Source organism: Muntiacus reevesi, chromosome 5, assembly GCF_963930625.1.
Source record: "Muntiacus reevesi chromosome 5, mMunRee1.1, whole genome shotgun sequence".
NCBI classification, from domain to species: domain Eukaryota; kingdom Metazoa; phylum Chordata; class Mammalia; order Artiodactyla; family Cervidae; genus Muntiacus; species Muntiacus reevesi.
This window is the reverse complement of record NC_089253.1, coordinates 108851850-108870268: the sequence shown is the minus strand read 5'-3', so window position 1 is coordinate 108870268 and position 18419 is coordinate 108851850. Positions and strand designations below refer to the sequence as shown.

General features: G+C 41.2%; 1 long non-coding RNA gene and 1 other non-coding gene across 2 annotated transcripts in view; both read right to left on the bottom strand.

The window, feature by feature from the left end:
* Positions 1-2118: 2118 nt before the first annotated feature.
* LOC136169885 (uncharacterized) overlaps positions 2119-18419 on the bottom strand; it is a 42196-nt gene continuing 25895 nt past the window's right edge. The window contains exon 3 of the long non-coding RNA XR_010663456.1: positions 2119-2347. This is a non-coding gene — a long non-coding RNA (uncharacterized lncRNA). The remainder of the gene's footprint in view (positions 2348-18419) is intronic.
* LOC136170054 (U6 spliceosomal RNA) lies at positions 5451-5558 on the bottom strand. The gene has a single exon (XR_010663512.1). It is a non-coding gene; the product is annotated as a U6 spliceosomal RNA (small nuclear RNA).

The following is an 18419-nucleotide window of genomic DNA, read 5'->3' as shown; positions in this document are numbered from 1 at the left end:
AAAAAATTGTTTTTTACAGTTTTAGAAATGGAAATTTCAAGAATTAAGTAACTTGTTCAAGGTCATACAACTTGTGAGTAGCAGAGCTGGGATTCAGAACAGAGCCCGTACCCTGACACTTTCCAAATCAGGTCAGAGTCACCTGTCTTCAGCAGCATCCCCTGCCTTCCTGACTTCAGCCTCCAGGCAGGTTCTCACTCTGGGGTCAGAGGCTTCTTGCCCTCTCAAGGGTGCAATGCACAGATGCTATTACTCTCCATGCCTCCTCCAGGGCCAGGATTCATCCATTGTTTTATTTCTCTTTTCCCCCCCTTTCCCCAGGCTTAGTTACTTTTAAAATAAACCTCCATCTACTCTCCTCATTTTCCTTCTCAGTATAAAACATACCTCTTTTCTTTTGCCTCTTCCTCAACCTTACCACTGCCCAGAACTCAGTCCTAATACCAGGAAATATTTAGAATAACCCAAGGCTCAGACTTTGGACCCTGACAAGCCAAAGTTTCAATTCTGGCTCTGCCATGTACTAGCCATGTGATTTCAGGCTAATGACTGAACCTCTCTATGCCTCAGTCTCCTTACCCATAAAATGAGGATAATTACCACACAAGGTTATAGTAAGACTTGAATGAGACAAAGTTTAGCATTGTCTTCAATAAATGGGAGTTGCCAGCAGCTGGTCAGGCTCCTCTGTCCATGGAATTCTCCAGGCAAGAATACTGGAGTGGGTAGCCATTCCTTTCTCCAGGGGACCTTCCCAACCAAGGGATTGAACCTAGGTCTCCCACATTGCAGGCAGATTCTTTACTGTTTGAGCCACCAGGAAACCCTATTTTTCTTATTTAGTACAATAAAAATGAAAACTCATGTTACCATAGTTTGTGGAGCTTTCTCCACATTATCTGGCTTGATCCTCACAACAGCCATGCTAGGGGGAGGATGCTCCCTCCCTGTGATGCTGAGGAGACTGTCTGAGAGAGGTGAAGAGCTTTGTTTCGTTCAGATTCTTCTAGTACATTCTATGGTCCGTCCTTGGGGTGCTAGTCCCTCACTATGTGTGTCAGCTCACCCTCCTTGTTGTGGATTATCTGTTATGGGCTGGAATGTGTCTGTTTCCTACTCCTAAACTCAAGTGTTGGAGTCCTAACCTCCAATGCCTCAGAATGTGACCTGATTTGAAAATAGGTATACTGCAGATGTAACTGTATGAGTGAAGATGAGACCAGAAGGAAGCAGGATGACCTAATACTAATGGGACTGGTGTCCTTACAAAAAGAAGAAATTTGGAGCATGTCCCTGGTGGTCCAGTGGTTAAGAAGACGCCTAGCAGTGCAGGGGGATGAGGGTTTGATCCCTGATTGGGGAACTAAGATCCCACATGCTGCAGAGCAGCTAAGCCTGAAAGCTGACTGAGCCCACATGCCACAGCTAGAAGTCTGTGCGCTGCAATAAAGATCCCACATGCCACAACCAAACACAGCCAAATAAATAAATACAATTAAAAAAAGAAAGAGGAAATCTGGACACACACAGAGAGAATACCATGTAAAATGAGGGCAGAAATTGGGGTGATGTTTCTACACCATGAGGAACACCAAAGATTTTCAGTAAACCACCAGAAGCCTCGGAAGGAACCAACTCTGCTGACACCTTTATACAGAAATCTGTGTTTCAGTTCCCCCTCGTCCAGGCTTTTGGCATGAACATCTTAGCTGGTAGGGTATCTCTGTGGGTTCATCCCTATTGCCTGCCCCAGGGTTAACTCATGAGCCTGGCATCTAGCTCTGTGTTACAGTTTTTATATTTTATCACCTGGGGATTTGGGGCTTCTTTAGAGCTTGGATAACAATTGATAATCTTCTGTACCATTTTTCTAGATCCCTCATAGATGCATTAATATACAATATTCGTTTCAGGAAACTCAACTCAATGCTTTGTAGTGACCTAAATAGGAAGGAAATTTTAAAAAGAGGTGAGATATATATATATATATATATGCACATACACACACACACACACATATATATATATGATTTCGTTGCTGTACAGCTGAAAATAACACAACATTGTAAAGTAACTACATTCCAAGAAAAATGAAAAATAATAATCTTGTTTGCTACTTCTTATTTATTTTATCCAGCATTGTTGTTGTTTAGTCACTAAGTCCTGTCTGACTCTTTGTAACTCTACAGAGTGTAGCCCGCCAGGCTCTTCTGTCCATGGGACTTTTCAGGCAAGAATACTGGAGTGGGTTGCCATTTTCTTCTCCAGGGGATCTTCCCAATCCAGGAATAGAACCTGGGTCTCCTGCATTGCAGGTAGATTCTTTAGCATCTGAGCCACCAGAAGCCTGGAAGAGAGGTGGGATATGGGATTAAATCAGTCTGTTATGTTGCCAAAAAGTGAAAGTCCTTGGAGTAGATATAAAGAGAAGCTCATTTTCTAATTCATTTATGCAAACAAATTACTTTTTAGTGACAATGAAACCTAAGCTTATTTGTCATCAAATTGTCCAGGAAACAAATTAAATAGGGTGTTTACTTCCAGTTTTTAAAATAATTTTACACATTAATATCAATAAAATGTGTTGAAACATCTCTGGCACCTTTAATAAGGTGTGGTGAATATAGTTTGATTTGCTATTTTTAATGGCTCAGTTAGTTGTCTAGTTGTGCCATCATATAGTCAGGGACATCTTAAGGCAAGGAGTGGGATACACAGGGGCGCTATGACTATTCACACTTCAGCTCAAGCTGTTAGTGTCATTTAAGTTTTCTTTTGCTTGTCAAGAGTTTGTTTTTTTTTTCCCTTAGGCTACCAGCTAGTTCTTATCTGCTGTCAATATGTCAATTTTCCCTTCAATTAATATGCTGTTTTTAATCTATGACCTAGTCAATGAATTAGGGAGATACACTTATTCAGTACAGTTCAATCGCTCAGTCGTGTCTGACTCTTTGCGATCCCATGAATCGCAGCACGCCAGGCCTCCCTGTCCATCACCAACTCCCGGAGTTTACTTAAACCCATGTCCATTGAGTTGGTGATGCCATCCAGCCATCTCATCCTCTGTCATCCCCTTCTCCTCCTGCCCCCAGTCCCTCCCAGCATCAGGGTCTTTTCCAATGAGTCAACTCTTTGCATGAGGTGGCCACAGTATTGGAGTTTCAGCTTCAGCATCAGTCCTTCCAATGAACACCCAGGACTGATCTCCTTTAGGATGGACTGGTTGGACCTCCTTGCAGTCCAAGGGACTTTCAAGAGTCTTCTTCAACACCACAGTTCAAAAGCATCAATCCTTCGGCGCTCAGCTTTCTTCACAGTCCAACTCTCACATCCATACATGACCACTGGAAAAACCATAGCCTTGACTAGACGGATCTTTGTTGGCAAAGTAATGTCTCTGCTTTTTAATATGCTATCTAGGTTGGTCAGAACTTTCCTTCCAAGGAGTAAGTGTCTTTTAATTTCATGGCTGCAATCACCATCTGCAGTGATTTTGGAGCCCCCAAAAATAAAGTCTGACACTGTTTCCACTGTTTCCCCATCTATTTGTCATGAAGTGATGGGACCAGATGCCATGATCTTAGTTTTCTGAATATTAAGCTTTAAGCCAACTTTTTCACTCTCCTCTTTCACTTTCATCAAGAGGCTTTTTATTTCTTCACTTTCTGCCATAAGGGTGGTGTCATCTGCATATCTGAGGTTATTTCTATTTCCCCCAGCAATCTTGATTCCAGCTTCTGCTTTTTCCAGTCCAGCGTTTCTCATGATGTACTCTGCATAGAAGTTAAATAAGCAGGGTGACAATATACAGCCTTGCCATACTCCTTTTCCTATTTGGAACCAGTCTATTGTTCCAGGTCCAGCTCTTTTTTTTTTTTTTTTTTTTACTTTTATTAGTTGGAGGCTAATTACTTTACAATATTGTAGTGGTTTTTGCCATACATTGACATGAATCAACCATGGATTTACATGTGTTCCCCATCCCGATCCCCCCTCCCACCTCCCTCCCCATCCCATCCCTCTGGGTCTTCCCAGTGCACCAGCCCTGAGCACTTGTCTCATGCATCCAAGCTGGCTGGTGATCAGTTTCACCCTTGATAGTATACTTGTTTCAATGCTGTTCTCTCAGAACATCCCACCCTCGCCTTCTCCCACAGAGTCCAAAAGTCTGTTCTGTATATCTGTGTCTCTTTTTCTGTTTTGCATATAGGGTTATCATTACCATCTTTCTAAATTCCATATATATGCGTTAGTATACTGTATTGGTCTTTATCTTTCTGGCTTACCTCACTCTGTATAATGGGCTCCAGTTTCATCCATCTCATTAGAACTGATTCAAATGAATTCTTTTTAATGGCTGAGTAATATTCCATGGTGTATATGTACCACAACTTCCTTATCCATTCATCTGCTGATGGGCATCTAGGTTGCTTCCATGTCCTGGCTATTATAAACAGTGCTGTGATGAACATTGGGGTGCATGTGTCTCTTTCAAATCTGGTTTCCTCAGTGTGTATGCCCAGAAGTGTGATTGCTGGGTCATATGGCAGTTCTATTTCCAGTTTTTTAAGGAATCTCCACATTGTTCTCCATAGTGGCTGTACTAGTTTGCATTCCTAACAACAGTGTAAGAGGGTTCCCTTTTCTCCACACCCTCCCCAGCCAGCATTTATTGCTTGTAGACTTTTGAATAGCAGCCATTCTCACTGGCGTGTAATGGTACGTCATTGTGGTTTTGATTTGCATTTTTCTGATAATGAGTGATGTGGAGCATCTTTTCATGTGTTTGTTAGCCATCTGTATGTCTTCTTTGGAGAAATGTCTGTTTAGTTCTTTGGCCCATTTTTTGATTGGGTCATTTATTTTTCTGGAATTGAGCTGCAGGAGTTGCTTGTATATTTTTGAGATTAATCTTTTGTCTGTTGCTTCATTTGCTATTATTTTCTCCCATTCTGAAGGCTGTCTTTTCACCTTGCGTATAGTTTCCTTTGTTGTGCAAAAGCTTTTAAGTTTCATTAGGTCCCATTTGTTTAGTTTTGCTTTTATTTCCAATATTCTGGGAGGTGGGTCATAGAGGATCTTGCTGTGATTTATGTCGGAGAGTGTTTTGCCTATGTTCTCCTCTAGGACTTTTATAGTTTCTGGTCTTACATTTAGATCTTTAATCCATTTTGAGTTTATTTTTGTGTATGGTGTTAGAAAGTGTTGTAGCTTCATTCTTTTACAAGTGGTTGAGCAGTTTTCCCAGCACCACTTGTTAAAGAGGTTGTCTTTTTTCCATTGTATATCCTTGCCTCCTTTGTTGAAAATAAGCTGTCCACAGGTTTGTGGATTTATCTCTGGGCTTTCTATTCTGTTCCATTGATCTATATTTCTGTCTTTGTGCCAGTACCATACTGTCTTGATGACTGTGGCTTTGTAGTAGAGCCTGAAGTCAGGCAGGTTGTCTTAAAAATATGGAATGCTTCACGAATTTGCATGTCATCCTTGCACAGGGGCCATGCTAACCTTCCCTGTATCATTCCAATTTTAGTATATGTGCTGCCAAAAGAGAGCACCATGTCCAGTTCTTATTAACATTGCATAATAAAAGATCGAATTGGTGCTGAGTGAGGTTTCTCGATACCTCTCAGCAAGGCTGAGGTTCACTACTGGAACTTTAGAAGGTTGATTCCAGTTAAAGCATGTGTATGTGTGTGTGTGTGCTTAATATTTATTTATTTATTTATTTGACTGCACTTGGTCTTAGTTGCAGCATGTAGGATCTTCAATCTTTATTGCAGTATGCAAACTCTTAGTTGCAGCATGTGGGATCTAATTCCCTGACCAGGGGTTGAACCCAGGTCCCCTGCACTGGAAGTGCAGAGGCTTAGTCACTGGACCACCAGGGAAGCCCCAGCTAAAGTTTTTAAGAGTGCTCTTTTCTCTTGCACCTTCTCTATGTTCTGGATACTTGAGGTTTTCTATTTATAAGCTTCCAAAAGTAAGTGAAGTGTAACTATGGATATTATTCTCAGAGACTCCTCTCTTCAACACTTAACTCCATGCATAAAAATATGGATTTGAATGCTCTTTCATTTTTCTTTCTGTGTGCCCTCCCTCTCCCAGCTAATACTGCTCTGTCCTCCTCTCTAAGCATGCATGCAAGCAGCATATTGTAATGAAATAAAATTGGCTTCACAAAACAGTGATGAAATAAAATTAAAAAATAAAATTGGATCCCCCAGTCACATTCTTAATTTTTCTTATGACATAACCTTGGAAAGTAATATAGCTGCTCTGAATCTCAATCATCTAATTAAAAAGAGTGATAATTCTTCTAAGTTGTGAAAACTGAAGTGGTAATGCTTGTGAAAGCATTTTCTAAAAATATTGTCATTAACCAGTGTAATCTTCTCACATATCCTTGTTGCTAACAATTATTGAGAACTATTCTGCGACAGACACTGAGTTAGGCTTTATAGTTTTTTTCTCATTTTGTTGTTGATTCAGTCGCTCAGTCATGTCCAACTCTTTGCAATCCCATGAACTGGAGCACGTCAGGCTTCCCTGCCCTTTACCATCTCCTGGAGCTTGCTCAAACTCATGTCCATTGAGTCAGTGATGCCATCCAACCATCTCATTCTCTGTTGTCCCCTTCTCCTCCTGCCCTCAACCTTCCCCAGCATCAAGGTCTTTTCCAATGTGTTGGCTCTTTGCATCAGGTGGCCCAAGTATTGGAGCTTCAGCTTCAGCATCAGTCCCTCCAATGAATATTCAGATGGAATTCCTCTAGGATTGACTGGTTGGATCTCCTTGCAGTCCAAGGGACTCTCAAGGGTTTTCTCCAACACAATAGTTCAAAAGCATCAATTCTTCAGTGCTAAGCCTTCTTTATGGTCCAACTCTTACATCCCATATATGACTACGGAAAAAACCATGGCTTTGACCTATATGGACCTTTTTCTCATTAATCATCACAAAAAACCCCTAATTTGTGCTAACAATAATGCTAACTTTATCCTCATGAGAATGAGAAAACTGATGCTTAGAAGGGCTAAGTATTTAACCCAAGTTCATGCAGGTAATAAGTGTTAGAGTGTTTAAGCTCAGGCAGGAAGATTCCAGGCCCTAGTTCTGAGTCTCCATACAGTGGCAGAATTCAGATATTTTGCTGGTGGCATCAGGGAAGGAGGAAGGAGAGCAGGTTAGGGAAGTCCCCTCAGATCACATCCCCATGCATGGCTGTCTCTCCACCATTCTCTCTTCAGGCACAGAAGCAGTCCTGGCCCCACATTCCCACAGCCAGCTTTCAGAGTGCCACTTCAAGAATAAGTCAAACTCCCTTCCAGGTAGAGAGGACAAACCCACCTCCCCATTGACCATGTTGAATTTTTATGGATCCCTGTATGCAGCTGCCACTGCAACTTTCCCATGGTGCAGTGAGTCGAGCAAGGCCTTAACACCCATGGAGACACATCTGGTTGTTTCCATCACCCCAGCCAGCAGTTGATGATCTAATAGAAAGCTAGATTTCTACACACTTTTATATAGCTCCAAGCTGCTGTCAAAGCCCAACATCACTGGTTTATAAACACTTTTTTGGCCTGCTCTTTCCTTCTAGCTATGCACTTGACAAATCTATGTGAAAAGCCCCAGGATCAAAAGAGGATATTGAGTTATAATCTAATAATCTAACAATCTAAAGAATTCAGCAATGATTGCAATCTCCTGTGAGAGCTTTCCTTACAACTTGGACCACGTGAAAAAATAGGATTACTGATGAAGGGACTAAAATCTGAAGCTAAGTGGGGTTTAAGTAGATAGCGTTGTCACCTTCTGGCCAAATAGTATTGCTGCTCTCTCTCATGGTTCTCCATTACTCCATCATTAATTGACTCCTCAGAACTGGATGGCATTTAAACATTAACTAATGGCACTAATAAACCTTCTATGCAACACACTCTGTGGATAGCAGATCCTTACAATAAGCATCCTCCCTATTTGACAGATAAAATAATTAAGGTTCAGGGACTTGTCAGAGGTCACACAGGCAGGAGGTGGAAGACTAGGATTTAAACCTGGGTTGTGTTGGGACCATAGCCTGGTACTTGTTCCTGGGCCACACTGCCTCTTGGACTGACCCTTATCACTCATTCTCTGGCTTACTGGACTGTGTCAGTCTTGCCTGATCAGAATCTCAATACTACACACGATAAGATGAATAACCCTACTTCTAAAATATCAGCTGGGTTGCAGTTTTCTTACCCTGATTCACGGAGATGAAGAGGCATGGCTAAGGCATCGAGGCTCCTGTCTGAGAAACCAGAGCCTTTTGCTAGCAACCAGCTGACTGTAGCGCCTGACTTTCTGCAGAAACAGTCTGTTTTAACACCAGCATCAGATGTACTCATTCGGAAAAACTTCTCCCCACCCGCCTTAGATCCCTGGTGAGTTTCTATTTCCCATTAATCTGTATTCCCAGAATGGACCTAACTCGGGGAAAAAACCAAAGGTTGAATTCGCACAAAAATACGTGCTTTTCATTAGATTGTCAACAGCACAAGTTGTAACCTGCCCAACTTCAACACTTGGAATAGAAGCATAACACATAGTCTGAGAAACACAATTAATGCTATACTCCCACTATGTCCCTGACTGCTCAGGATTTCTGGCTCCCTACTGATTCATCAGACCCAAAATAAATGCTACAGTCTGGCATCCAAAGTCTTCTGTTATCTGTCTCCAGGTCTCTCTAGTCAAACCTGGCTATTCCTCCAAAGCTCCCAGCTTGGCAGGCAGTCCCCTCCCCTGCCCAACTCTTCCCCTCTAGGTGCCTTGGCACATGCCTGAAACACCTTCTCACCTCTATCCTCCCCTCTAACTCCATCATTTCTTTTAAGACTCACAAGGCTCCAGGAAGCCTTTCCTGACCAGCCTCTATGTCTGCATTTCTTTTCATTAGCTCTTATTCAGTAAACTGTTACTGAGTCCAAGCTCACTCTGCTCACTGCACAACAGGCCAATAAGTCTACAGACAAGGTGTTGAGGCAAGGAATATGACTTTATTTGGAAAGCTGGCAGATGAGAAGGTGGTGGACTAATGTCTCAAAATAACCATCTTGTTGGGGTCTAGATGCCAGGTTCTTTTATAGAACAGGGAGAGGGAGGTGAGGAAGTAAAATTTAAAAAAAAAAGCCATTAACCTTACAAATATCTTCTAGAATGGCCGGTCTCGAGGAGGGAATGTATTAATTTCTCCCTTCCTATAACCTCTTCCACAGCTGTACAGGGTTCTGAACAAAGGCATTTTAGTTTAACAATTAAGTAGCTGGGCAGTGTTCCCCAAAGCAGGACATTATGTATGATTATAATAACAAAAGCAATGAGAAGTAAAGATTTAAGTCAAAGAAACAGATTCAACATGTAGTCAAAACTGGCTCTTCTCTATAACAAACCAACAAATACCGAGCACCTCCATTAAGTCATCATGCCCTTCTTTGCCCAGCATTTTTTAAAGTTTTTTCCGTGTGCCAGGCACTGGGAAGCGTATGTTGCAAATCACTCTCTTGCTGTGCTCTCCTTTATAGGAAACCTCCTCAAAGACGTTGTTTATACTCGTGTCTCAATTCCTGTCCTCTCATGCTCTTTTGAACTAACTTCAAACAGATTCTTGCCCCCACCTGTCCACTGAAATTGTTCTTTTTAAGGTCACTAATGATTTCTATGCTGCTAAATCCAATGGTCACTTTTTAGTCCTCTTCTTTGTTGACCTTTCAACAGGATTTGATACAAGCATCTGACTCTATCATGTCCTCTTATAAAGAATAAGTTTTACTTATGAGAAGTTAGATAATATTCCAAAAAAAAATCTATTTCACCCTCTTTGACTTTATGAAATAAAGGCTGAATACACACACACACACTTACAATTACTATAATTGTTTTAGCTGCAACTGTAATCTGATATAAGGATGGCTACGCTAGTAATGCTCAAAATTTTTCAAGCCAGGCTTCAGCAATACATGAACCGAGAAGTTCCAGATGTTCAAGTTGGTTTTAGAAAAGGCAGAGGAACCAGAGATCAAATTGCCAATATCCTCTGGATCATCAAAAAAGCAAGAGAGTTCCAGAAAAACATCTATTTCTGCTTTATTGACTACGCCAAAGCCTTCGACTGTGTGGATCACAATAAACTGTGGAAAATTCTGAAAGAGATGGGAATACCAGACCACCTGACCTGCCTCTTGAGAAACCTGTATGCAGGTCAGGAAGCAACAGTTAGAACTGGACATGGAACAACAGACTGGTTCCAAATAGGAAAAGGAGTACATCAAGGCTGTATATTGTCACCCTGCTTATTTAACTTATATGCAGAGAACACCATGAGAAATGCTAGGCTGGAAGAAGCACAAGTTGGAATCAAGATTGCCAGGAGAAATATCAATAATCTCAGATATGCAAATGACACCACCCTTATGGCAGAAAGTAAAGAAGAACTAAAGAGCCTCTTAATGAAAGTGAAAGAGGAGAGTGAAAAAGATGACTTAAAACTCAACATTCAGAAAACTAAGATCACGGCATCTGGTCCCATCACTTCATGGCAAATAGATGGGGAAGCAGTGGCAGACTTTATTTTTCTGGGCTCCAAAATCACTGCAGATGGTGACTGCATCCATGAAATTAAAAGACACTCCTTGGAAGGAAAGTTATGACCAACCTTGACAGCATATTAAAAAGCAGAGACATTACTTTGCCAAGAAAAGTCCATCTAGTCAAGGCTATGGTTTTCCAGTAGTCATGTATGGATGTGAGAGTTGGACTATAAAGAAAGCTGAGTGCCGAAGAATTGATGCTTTTGAACTGTGGTGTTGGAGAAGACTCTTGAGAGTCCCTTGGACTGCAAGGAGATCCAACCAGTCCATCCTAAAGGAGATCAGTCCTGGGTGGTCATTGGAAGGACTGATGGTGAAGCTGAAACGCCAAAACTTTGGCCACCTCATGCAAAGAGTTGACTCATTGGAAAAGACCCTGATGCTGGGAGGGATTGGGGGCAGGAGGAGAAGGGGACGACAGAGGATGAGATGGCTGGTTGGCATCACCGACTCGATGGGCATGAGTTTGAGTAAACTCCAGGAGTTGGTGATGGACAGGGAGGCCTGGTGTGCTGTGATACATGGGGTTGCAAAGAGTCGGACATGACTGAGCAACTGAACTGAACTGAACTGAACTCAAATAATGGGTCTTACTGCTAACAATGTATTTTTTTTCCCCCAAATAGTAACTTTTGATAAAATTTTGCACAAAGAACTATGTTCCTTTGATTTAAATGATTAAATATTAAGTGTATATTGTCATACTAAAAAGAATATTTTGTAAAGCAGAAATAGAGTCTCAGTTCAGTTCTGCCGCTCAGTCATGTCCGACTTTTTGGGACCCCATGAATCGTAGCACACCAGGCCTAGTTTCAAATAATTCAAATAATTATAATTTTTCACTAAAGTGAATGCCTGACAAGACAGTAACAGTTGTGTGGGACCTGAGATCATTCTCTTTGTGTGATATTGGTCCACACACATCAGGATATCGAATAGTCCTTGATTCTGCTTATGAAAAGCCAGTAGCACCCCCAATCATTTTAAAAAACCAAAAGTGCCCCATAAGATTTCCATAATCCTCCTTTGGGAGTGACACCAAGTGGGAGAATTCTCTGTGGTCTTCTGTATGTCTGAACTGCTCATGAACAGAGATGTGGACTCTTTTCAAGGACACTGGTGTAGCAAACAGCTTTGGAACATACAGATAGGGTCTGTCTCAGAACAGGATAGGCACGCTTATTACTTATTACAAAAGCCTCAGGCTTCCTCAGTCTGGGGTTGTTTTTCTATCATGCAAATCCCTGTGTGTGTGCAGGTCCCTCTGGTCCTCTCTACAGTGCCTTAGGGAACTGAGATTCAGGGAACAGGGCAGGAAAAGGTGGGTACTCTGTCTACTGCTATTACTGAGAGTAATAAGTTCTTGTCTGTGACCCCAGGAACTCATGTCTTCTGTCAGCATCCATTAGGCTGTGGTAAGCAGACCTTAAAACTCAGATCCTTCACAGTTCCTGAGAATCACTTCACTGAAAATCAGTAGAATTACATGCTAGCTCCCATTTCTGTAACCTAGTCCTGACTTCTCCCTGAGCTCCTGATACTTATAACCAATGCCATCAATACTTGATTGGAGTAGGAAATGGCAACCCACTCCAGTATTCTTCCCTGGAGAATTCCATGGACAGAGGAGCCTGGAGGGCTGAAGTCCATGGGGTTGCAAAGAGTAGGATATGACTGAGCATGATATAAAAAATCAACATCCAACAAGCATCTCAAATTTAAAGTGTCCCCAAATAAACCCCTTGTCTTTCCCCCAAATCCTTTTTCCTGAAGCCTTTGTACCACAATAGAATGTAAATTCATCTTTCCAGTTCCTCAGGCTAAAAAATTTTGGTACTGGCTTTTTTTAAATTTTAAATGCTTTTCTTTCTGTTATACTACACATCTAATCAATCTCTTAATCCTCCTGACACTACCTTCAAATATCATACAAACTCTGACCACTTCTCACCATCTTCACCTCTCTCATCCTGGTCCACACCACTATCAATTCCCACCTGGATAACTATTATCTTCTTAACTGGTCCCTTCTCCAGCAGAGACATTACTTTGTCAAAAAAGGTCCATCTAGTCAAAGCTATGGTTATTCCAGTAGTCATGAATGGATGTGAGAGTTGGGCTATAAAGAAAGCTGAGTGCCGAAGAATTGATGCTTTTGAACTGTGGTGTTGGAGAAGACTCTTGACAGTCCCTTGGACTGCAAGGAGATTCAACCAGTCCATCCTAAAGGAAATCAGTCCTGAATATTCATTGGAATATTCATTGGAAGGACTGATGTTGAAGCTGAAACTCCAATACTTTGGCCACCTGATGTGAAGAGCTGACTCGTTTGAAAAGACCCTGAGGCTCGGAAAGATTGAAGGCGGCAGGAGAAGGGGACGACAGAGGATGAGATGGTTGGATGGCATCACTGACTCAATGAACATGAGTTTGAGTAAACTCTGGGAGTTGGTGATGGACAGGGAGGCCTGGTGTGCTGCAGTCCATGGGGTTGCAAAGAGCTAGACACGACTGAGCAACTGAACTGAACCAGATATCTGAAGGACTCACTAGCTCACATCACTTCTTTTACATCTCTGCTCAAATGTCACCATTATCACATAGGTCTTCACTGATGACCCTGAAAACAACAACCTCTCACAAGCCTGATGAATCCTATTCCCTTTCTCTGCTTTATTTCTCTCTCTAGACTTTACCAGCATCCAATATATAAATACATTGTTTGTTTATCTTTTATTGTCTATCTCCTCCCAATAAAATATAATTATGTGTTGAAAGAGTGAATGAATGTAATCTTCACAACACACCTCTATAACTGCAGAAGTAAAATTTGAAATAGTTGCTAGAACTGAACTGCTCATACTATGTGGGGAGGGAGAGGATAAAATGGCGAGAAACAACTAACAAATAAAACCAGAAACCAGGAAGCCTCGGGGTAGATCCTAGTTATATCGTCAACTAGCCCTGTACTACTGGGTAAGAGAATAACATTGACCAACAGTTATTTCATTTGTTAAATAAGTACATTCCCTGCCTATCCTATGGTTTGTAATAATTGTCAAACTTAGTAAGATATCCCCTAAAACTCTGCAAACTGTAAAGAATTTGTTTTTTGGTTTTTATCTTTAAAATGTATCACATTTTTCATTTATTCCCATTGACACAGTTACAGCCTTAATGATCTTGATCTCCAAGCATTCCTGTGCTTTCTTGTACACCTGTCTTGTCTCAAGCAGTTCTGTCTGTATTAAATGCCTTTGCTCCACCTGTGCCACTTGCCCTGGCTCAGATCCCCTACTACAAAATCTCCAGATCCTAAGAGAATCTCCTTCCCATTTCCCTACATGATACTGGAATATCACTGTCCGGCTTTTCAGGGTGTGCATGTTATTAAAAGTGTCACTGTTCCCTGGTAGCTCCCAGGTTGCAGGTATTGGGCCAATTCCCCTCTGCGACTCCCACAGCTCCTAACACAGCATGGTGATAGCACAGCCTCTCATTGGCTGAGTGAGCTCAACATGTCAGTGAGCAAGCTAGAAGGAATTTATGCTTTCTCATTGATATCCTCTGCAAAGAAATCCCCACTTTTCAATCTCTCATTCAATCTTAACTTCTTACATGGGCTACAGCTGGGTGATGGGCAAAAGGCAGCAGTGTGACTCCAAATCTTCCCTTTGAAAGTGTTGCATAGATGTTTCCGCACCTCCCCTTGGAAGGACAATGAGATTTCCCAACACGGTTGTATTACTGGCCTTTGAAGTCTCTGTTGAAGCTTACAGAGACAAAGGTATGAGCTACGGTTAAGATCTTATTTCAAGTGTTTGTTAAATTGAATACCAAAAATGGAAAATGACACGACAGAGCTCCAAATGAGGTCTATTACTCTTGAGACAAGTCCAGATGACCAACTCTGCAAGGAACACAATGGTTGATGGATTCTTAAGCTCCTTTCTGGAAAAGTCTTTAACAAGAAGACTGGAGAAACAGTGAAGAGAATGTCTTTGAAGGAAGTGATGATGAAGATGTGACGATACACTTGGAAAAGATGCTCATGATATCCTGGAGTTTGTAAAAAGATGGGAACAGTTCTAACCTGGACACAAGGGTCCTGTGATGGAAGGAGGGAACTGCCTCTGCTGGGGACTGCCTGTGGCAATCCTACACATCCTTATTTAAAATCTGCAGATCCCTCCCTTTTTTGCCCTCAAATTCCATGTCCCAGTAGAAATTCCTGGGAATCTGCTTTTCACCAGCTTAGGGCCTGGAATGAAGGGGAGAAAGAGAAACAGGCACGAGGGATACAAATTACCATTATTTAAGCATATACAATGATTTACACACTGCCTGTTACAAGCCATTTAATCTATTTTTTAAAAAATATATTTATTGACTTATTTAGCTACACTGGGACTTAGTTGCAGCATGTGGGATCTTTAGTTGGAGCATGTGGGACCTAGTTCACTGCCCAGGAATTGAACCTGGGCCCCCTGCATTGGGAGCACAGAGTCTTAGCCACTGGACCACCAGGGAATTCCCACAAGCCGTTTAATCTTTACAGTTATTTTGAGAAGTGTACAGAACTAGCCCCATGGGGAAACTGAGCTCAAATTATTCAGGAGATTTCCCCATGAAAACACAGCTAGAAGAAGCAGGGTAGGTACAACTTGCTATATTCCCAGAACACTCCCTGGACTGCCCTGCCAGTGCTCATCCTGTGCACTTCACCGGAAAGACCACTGCTCATTTCTCCTGGTCCAGACCCCACTAGTCTTAAAAGGATAGCTCCCATCTAACAACCTGTTCACAGCAGTTCTTGGTTCCTTCCCAGGTGGAAACAGTTGCTTCTTCCACAATCAGATGGAACTTTGTACCTCTTTTCTGGCACGTCACAATCCCCCCTGTAACGTGGCCATTTGTATGTATCTTATCTCCTCTACTAGAACAAAAGAATCCTCGTGGGCTGTGACAGTGTCTTATTCATCTTGGTACTGACATGTAATAAAAGCATTAGAGCAAATTTCTTGCTTGTAGTAGGTATTCAACACATGTTTGTTGAATGAGGAACACAGAGGCATTGCAAAAGGTGAAATCTCAGTTATGCTGGTACCAGAACTCCTCGTATTCAGCTCAAATGAACAAGATCTGAGGGTTCGCTGTCATCAAAAGCAAATGCTGGCCCATTTCCAGAGGGCATCTACCCCTTCCTGGCTTCTGCTTCAAAGTTTCCCCTAAGTCCCAGTCGCAGCCCTCTTGATCTTTCCCTGTTTGCTCATTAATGTTAATTTGGGACATGAAAAGATCCAGGACTGAATATTTCATTCAGGCTAGGCCTTCTTCATCCAGCAACTGCAGACAAAATGTACAGAGAGGGCAGAGGTTATCAGGATGAGGCCAGTGCATGTAGCACTTGTTTAAACCCTGGCCCCTTTTCATGGACATACATCTTCAGTCAGCTTTGGGATGCTAAGAAGATCAGAAGTAGATCATATCTCTTCATAGAGATGGCATGAGTCTTCAAGAAGTTCCATAGCTCTCCTTCAGGGAGGGATTCAGAAAATGCCAATTTGTGTGAAAATAGCTTTGTTTTGAGACCTGGCTATGGACTAAGATCATTCTTAAGAATATCATTTATTGGGACTTACCTGGCAGTCCAGCAGTTAAGACTCCAAGCTTCCATTGCAGAGGGTACAGGTTTGATCCCTATCCAGGGAACTAAGATCCCACAAGCTGCATAGTGAGACCAAAAATATATATATATCATTTATCATTTTCTGAGTTCTTACTATATGCTAAGGATTGTGCTGAATGTTTTCACATGGATTACCTCTTTTAATCCTCACAGTAATCCTCAGGAAGATACTATAGTTGACATTATTTTGTATGAGGAAAGCATGGCCTAGAGAAGTTGACTTACTGGACTGCTATCTTATAACTATTGGACAACAGAGAAGGTAACAAAGCTGAGATTCCAACCATGGCAGAGCAGGCCCAGGGTCTGGACTACTAACCACCTCATCTTACTGTTTCTTAGGATGTCTCAAAATGTTTTCTTAGCAGACAAAAAAGATACTAACCAATAATGGCTACCTTAGATGCTACTGCTCTGAATGAAGTACCAGTGGGGTAAGGCCCTGGTTTTTTATTAAATTTCATATACAAAAATTCATTTATTTGAGGAATGAAAGAACAGAAGTTGTCACATAAACAACTGGTGCCATGAGAACACAAGGACAACTCTGCCTATCTGACATGCCTGTATGTCAATCGTGTCCAGGTTCCAAGATTCAGCAGGACGGTTTGCAAAGTTTTACAAAGCTGGAGCCAGAGGGGTGAGCAAGGTTAGAGAATGTAGAAGCACAGTAAAGAGTTGCCAATAACAACACTTATTGTTAATAAGTGCTGTTTAATAACAACAAATAGTGTTGTTCTAGTAAATGTAAGTTACTCAGTCCTATGGAGATCTTCTTAAAAGAGGAACAGAAGTTAGGATGAAAATAAGAAATAACAAGCATAAGATAAAATTCTAAAAATAAGTCCAACTATAACAATGATCACAAAAAACATATCTTAAAATTCCTCTGTCAAAGTAACAGATTTTCAGAACATGTTAAAATACAAAGTCAAGCAATATGGTGATTACAAGACACATGCTTAAAAAACTGGGCACAAAGGTTGAAAACATAGGCATTAAAGTAGATTAGAAAAATAATAAAAGAAAGTAGATGTTATAATACTAACATCAGACAAAACAAAACTAAAGACGAAAATCACTAACAATTAAAAGGGACAAATATATTTTCTCTTTTCTATTCAATTCACAAAGAAGATAAAACAATTATCAATTCTAATGTATTAACATTGTGGCATCTGTATGCATAAAATAAAAACTGATAGAAATAAAAAGAAAAATGAACAAATCTGGAGTCATAGTCAAAGAACACAACATGCTCATCTCAGAAATCATCATATATATATCATATAAAAATTAACAGGAATATAGAATATTTCAATACTTTCCATGGAACATTAATGAAGGAAAAACAACATATTTTTAAGAAGCAGAAATAACATCAACATAAAAAAGATAACAAAAGAAAAAAGAAACAATTTCTTGGAAATTAAAATATGGTCTTCTAGATAAATTTTAGGTTTAAGAAAAAATATAATTAAATCAAAATGTAAATGAAAAATTATTCAGAAGTGAATGACAATGAAAGCACTCCATGTATCAAAGTCCATGGGATGCAACCAGAATGGATTCAGATAAAGGAAGTCTCCTTGAGAATTCCCTGGCAGTACAGTGATTAGGGCTCAGTGCTTTCACTGCTGAGGACCTGGGTTCAATCCCTGGCAGGGGAACTAAGATCCCACAAGCCATGCAGTGTGGCCAAAAAGAAAAAGAAGTCTTTTTGACATTTCCTGAGCTTTCAGTCTCTTTACATTAGAGCTGCACCATTCAATACAATGTGCACTATCCACATCTGACTAGTTAGATCTAGACTCATTACAAATAAAAATTCAGTTTCCAAGGTTCTCTGGTGGCTCAGTTGTACAGAATCTGCCTGCCAATGCAGGAGACATGGGTTCAATCCCTGATCCAGGAAGACCTTACATGCCATAGAGCAACACAGTCCGTGTGCCACAACTATTGAGCCTGTACTCCAGAACCTGGGAACTGCAACTACTGAGGCCACAACTATGGAAGCCCACGTGCCCTAGAGCCCATGCTCCAAAACAAGGGAGCTACCACAGTGAGAAGCCCATGCATGCCAACTAGAGAGCAGC